The sequence below is a fragment of the Empidonax traillii genome, unplaced genomic scaffold (genome assembly GCF_003031625.1).
Source record: "Empidonax traillii isolate 1590-97213 ecotype Southwest subspecies unplaced genomic scaffold, ASM303162v1 scaffold401:size1000279, whole genome shotgun sequence".
Classification (NCBI taxonomy): Eukaryota; Metazoa; Chordata; class Aves; order Passeriformes; family Tyrannidae; genus Empidonax; species Empidonax traillii.
In genome coordinates, this window is record NW_020955594.1 from 510,952 (window position 1) to 516,951 (window position 6,000).

Sequence of the window (6,000 nt, forward strand, 5' to 3'; positions counted from 1 at the left end):
CATGATAGAGACGTAATGAAAGAATTCATTACTCCATCCATAAATGTATAGGTAACCTGGAATTCATGAATTTTTTCCATAGTTCACAAAACATCTAAGTAATAGCTGAGGGCTATCTTATTTAGTCCTCATGTTTTCATGCAGAAGCAGTTGTCTAATATGAATTTGTGGCAGCTATACAAGTTAGGACAGCTATTCAAGTAATAATGGATTTGACTTGCAAGCAAATAACTGGTAGATTTATTGCTTTTAAAGATTAACTGTAAAATAAGGTGTTTTGCCTCTTAGGGAAATGTTGGAGCAAAACATTCACCAGACAGTCTCTGTACATTTTATCCTGTTCCAGAGACACTAAGCAGCTATAAACCAGACTTAACCCATTAATTAATTTATATCTGTTTTCTAATAGCAAATTGGCACAAAGCATTCAAAAGGTAGAAATGCTGCTTAACAAACTTGAGTGACATATTTGTTCCCACTGTTATAGAGAAGAACTGACTTCCACATTAGTTACTCTCATGGTGTGACTCTTGGGGATGATCCTGTGCAAGGGTAAGAGCTGGATTTGATGATCCTTGTGGGTCCCTTCCAACTCAGCATATTCTGTGATTCTGTAATCTACCCAGCAGACACGTATTATATAGTGACTGAAATATTCCAGTATTAAAAAGTTAAAGACTACAGCTCAATGAAAAAAACCCCAACAAACCAAACCCACTGAAGGTTGGATTCTGCAAACACTTCTGCACACTGTGAGAGCTTCCTACAGTAAACAGTAAATGCAGTGTAGTAAACACAAGGCACTTCAGTAAGTCCACTGTGAAAGTGAGGAGCAGCTAATATGACTATTGTTCTAAGAAACTATATATCCATTGGTTTTTCATTGAACTTGCTTAGAAAGATGAAATTGCCATGAGTAACTTGGTAACTTCTGGATTAAGAGAAACTTGTGATGTACTGAACTTGTGCCTTGCAAAAGAGGGCTACAAAAGGGAGCTAATGAGGATAAGCAAGTCATATCTCAGTGGTCACCATCCCTCACTTATTAATAACGAAGCAAACAGGTACAATGTTCTCTGAGACAGAAAACACTGACAAAATGACTGAGGCACTTCGAAAAGGCTACTTGTTAAATCCTCTCTATTATCTTATGCACTTTCCCTTCAAGTATGAGATGTACAGATCCTGTTGGAGGCTCCTCTATAATATATTCCAACTATATATTCACTGGGGTATGTAACTGTAGTCTAAAGTAATTAAAATCAACAGCATGCAAAGTAGGTTGGATGATAGATATGTTAATTACTCCACTAATAAAAGACAGCTACAGATACAGATATGAGCACATCTTCAATGACAGGCAGAGAAAATATTTATAAGCACATTCAATAACACTTATACCCGGTTATACTTATAATGCTTATACCCGGTTTTCCTTAACATTAGGAGTTAAAAGTTATTTCTAGTAAACAGAAATGCCCTTTTTCAGAATACACTGGCTTTCAGTATAAACCTTATTAATGAAATTATAAATGGACTGAAAGGTAGAGGAATGGAAAAGAAAAAAAAAACACACATAAGAAAACCAACGATGTGCTTATAAAAACATTTATCAGGTTTTCAATTGGTCAACAGAATACCTTATTTTCCCCTTACCTGTAAGTGTTTCTCTGGGCCATCAAACCACCATTACCTCATAGGAAATATTTTCCCCTGCATCAGTTCAAACCTCATAACACCAGTTTGGGATCTGACCTTTAAAAGTTTGTCAGAATGACACAGAAAGGATCTTGTGCCTAGACAGGTCTGACTAGAAGATCCTGGCTACTCTCTGTATCTGGACTTTTTATCTCTAGAGATAAAAAAGGGAGCAAACAGAGGATGCTTGCTCAGATTTCTAATAAAAGTGAGAGCACTATTTCACTTTCTATCTGTTTGAACTAGAAGGAATCCAGAGGTCTGGAGCCTAGAACTGATGTAGCAGAGGAAAAGCAGTTGTTATGCTGATAAAAGCTGCTCATTCAATTTCATCAAAGCAAGCACAAAAAGCCAGTAAAACCCAGAATGACAGGAAGAAAATGTCCATTCAGCCATGAGGTTAAACAAGGAGACCACTCAACTTCTAATTACACGTATACAACCTAGTTTCTGCATCTAATCATTGATACTTGAATGGAGAATGTTCAGAGGAAGTTGCATGGACCAAGTTGTGAGGATTATTACAATTCTTGGCTAAGAGATCATGCAGTAAGAACTGAACTTGATATAGGGTAAAATACATTAAAACAAAACATAGTATAACAAAACAATATCTTCTAGTAGGCAGTAAGTGTTTCTGAGCTGGAAACATCTGTGCATATAGATTGCAAGATGATTTGCAATGGAGGGCTGGCATCTGTAAGGAAGGGAAATGTGGTGAGATGAGGTAAGGCTCAGGTACACCACGTGAATCATTTCTGCAGAAGAAATGGGATTTCCCAAAGAATGTTGTGTTCAAATCTGATCCCCCATGGTCAAGAACAACAAAAATAAACAGGACTGGATGGTTTTTGTATCAAAACAAGCGAAATAAAGACTGAGAGAAGATACAACTGTTCCCTATGCATACCCACATGGAACATCAGGAAAGGAGAAGGATTGCCTAAGTAATGGATAAAGCTGGCACAAGAATAAAGAGTTCAGAATTAAGTCTACGCCAGAGATTAAAAGAAGGTTTCTGTGAAGTGAATTTTTGAGGCAGATTTCCAGGTAGAACAATGGGGAAAACAAAACAGGAAATTCTAGAATGAAGCTTGCTCAGCTCATGGAAGGGGCAATAACATGCAGGGAATGCAACAGCGGGGGGCCCGACACCCAGGGAGACTCTTCCAGGCTCTTAACAAGCAAGCAGCACTTGTTTGAGGACAATACCTAAAGTCCACTAGCAGTGGAAAAAATACACACAAACGTTTGTGTTTATCACAGAATCACAAAGCAGTTAGCATTGGAAGTGACCTCTGGACATCATCTAGTCTGACTGAGATAGCCCTCAGTAGGTCCATGCCCGCTTCCCTTCAGAAGGGTTTTGCTTTTCATTTGTTCCATATTAGACCCTAAGTACTTGGTTCTGTTACATGCTGGTCTGATGACTACAATACTTAAAAATCCTCATATAATTTAGACTTCATCTCCAAAACTGCACCCTCATATTTTAGAGAAAGACATAAAAACAATTATGTCTGGTAACAACTTGAATTTAGCAAGAGAATCATGTCCAAACTAGTCCTAGGAGATATGTATTCTGTCAGGAACCAAAGTGAAGTTTTAATAAATGACTCTGTCCAGCTCTGTGAGCCATCTGGCAAAATATCTTCACATACACTGTTTCCCACCCTCCTGTGATTACTGGTGGAGCTCCCACAATGTGCTGAAAGACGTGACTGCTATTCTGCTGTCAACTCCATCATGACATTTTTGCCTAATAAGAACTGATGTGTCAGTCTAAAAAAGGCTCTCCTTTTTCCTTACTGCATGGATCTTTAAACAGAATACAAAAGTCTAGACTTAATTTATGAGCATTTTCTTTCCATTAGCTCCAGACAGGTATGGGGAGGTATATCAACAAACTGAAAGAAGTTATGCATAGAGGTAAAACAAAGAATTGTGCTATGGTTTGGGGGCAAATCCCAGCTCTGATTTTCTGTCCCTCAGCCTCTCTGCAGACAATAGTGTTTAAGTGACAGGCCAACACTTGCTCTGTCAGCACAGAACCCGCCCTAGTTCTCAGCACCTGCAGGTTGGATTGTCAACCCTTACACAAGGGGTAGCAAGAATTGCTTATGGGAAAGCCTGAAAGTGCTCTAGCAAATAAATATGTGCAGGATGGATTGATGATGATGGAAAAGAGATCCAGTCATTCATAAAGACACAAATATTAAGGAAGAAAGAGAATTAAACTGATACAAATGGCTAAAAACAAGGATAGAAATCAATAAAGAATGAACTGAACACCAGGGGAAAAATACTGTCAAAAAGATGTAATATCCTGTAGTAGTATCTCCCTTTAGAACAGTCAATTCATTTTTTCCACAAAACATGGTAGAAACATGTTGGAGGGAGCACATCTATGAACACACTGCTTACAAAATAAAACAGTTCTGATTCTCTGTACTTCTGACATTCTTCCTTAGCGGTGGGAAACACCCAACCAAACACAAACACATGGTCACTATGTATGCTAAGGGCTGGACTTTGGTCCCCTGATGGTATGGGAAAAAACACTTCGGTACAAACAAAAAGTCTTTATTTTGCCATGACCACAACTGAAACTTACACTGTTCAGTTACAGCAAGATTTACAACTGCTGCTTTTAAACATTTCATATGCAACTCTTGCTGAGATGCATATCAGTGACCAAGCATGTGTCAGCCCCTTTAACTTCACCAAATTCAATCCTAAATGCCTATAGAGGGGAAGGAGTAATTTCTGATACAGAAGATTAAAAAGAGCAAGATTAGTACAATTACTTTAGACTTTCTGTGGTTTTGCACATACTGGACAAACGAAAAACTCCACATAATCATATGGCAAAAAAGAGGAGACCAGATGGTATGAACAGACACAGAACTGATGCAGAGACCTAGTTGAAGTGACAAGTGATTTTGACATGAGGAAATAAACTAGTTCTTAGAAGGAGAAGCTGAAAAAGATGTGATACGAACAAAGACGAACTATTCTCTTAATTACTGTTACACAAACTGCAGGTGTCACATGATTTCCATCTCTTGAGGCAAGTAGACTAGACTTTGGTATGACCTTAACTAAAAAAACCACTTTTTCTTGAGATCTCTCTTTCAAAAAAACAAAAGGATTATAAAATAATGTGCATGAGTTAATGGTTGCTTCCAGACTGCCACTTGCTACCTCTTTAACTCAGAAGAAAACTTAGAACACCTACCCAGTTAACTCTACCAGGTAGAACGTCTTCTCAAAAATGTCAGAGATAAATATGGCAAGTAATGAAATGGATAGAGATGTGATCTCAAATATATATATATATACACATATACATATATATATATACACACATACACACACACACACACCTGGAGACCATAGCTAAAAATGCAACTGATGGCTGCATGCAATTGGTTCATCAATCTGCAAATCTCTACAAAAGGAATATATTTAATATAAATACATATTTCAATATATATAGATATCTATACCTATCTAAATGTATTCAATATAAATAGAATTTACTCATTTCGTAAGTCTGTAAGGACAAGAAGAGATTGGACAGAAGGGGAGAAGGGACAGGTTTACAGTCTCACTGAAAAACACTGTTCTATTAAAAAATGAAAGCAAGGACAGGTTTAGAGAGGAACTATTGCATCACTAAATACAGAGATAGATATTCTTTCTAAATATGATTTTCAATTGCCAGAAAAGTCTGAGTTTTCACACAGTGCCCAGGTAATCAGATAATATCTATCAAAGCAACTAGCTGCCCAGGGAAGTTAATAGATCAGTTGCTCTTAGAACAAGCAGACCAACTCCACTGGAAAAAAATCTGTCTAAAAAGCAAGGATAGAGGAGCAGAGAGACTTTATCTACTACAAATATCAGAAGCTTATTCCATCAAGAACAGTCTCTTTAGCAGCCATAACTATTTCTGCTGTAAATAACATGGATATGAGTCATATCAGAGCCAAAAATATTTTCAGAATTCAACAGTATTTAGGTCATCCTTATTCTTATTGATAGACACTGAACTCTGAAACCATAATGATGTAGCTCAGCAACAGTGCATGCTGTTCCACTAATGAGGCCCTTTTCCCATGAATAATGACTATGGACATCAGCTCTGTTGCCAGGTACATAATATAAACACAATTTAACACATGGCTTTTGGTAAAGCAGTGCATCTGCTTGCAGAGGCTGAGGTTTCACATAATGTGATCCAACTTTTTAGCCCAGGGTGGGGGCAGACTGCTCAAGGAAATAATTTGTTCATATGTT

At 37.6% G+C, this 6,000-nt stretch overlaps 1 protein-coding gene across 3 annotated transcripts in view; it reads right to left on the minus strand.

Moving 5' to 3' along the window:
• Positions 1 to 6,000, minus strand: part of ST7 (suppression of tumorigenicity 7) — a 142,905-nt gene that overhangs the window by 21,655 nt on the left and 115,250 nt on the right. The gene's annotated exons all lie outside the window — the stretch shown is intronic.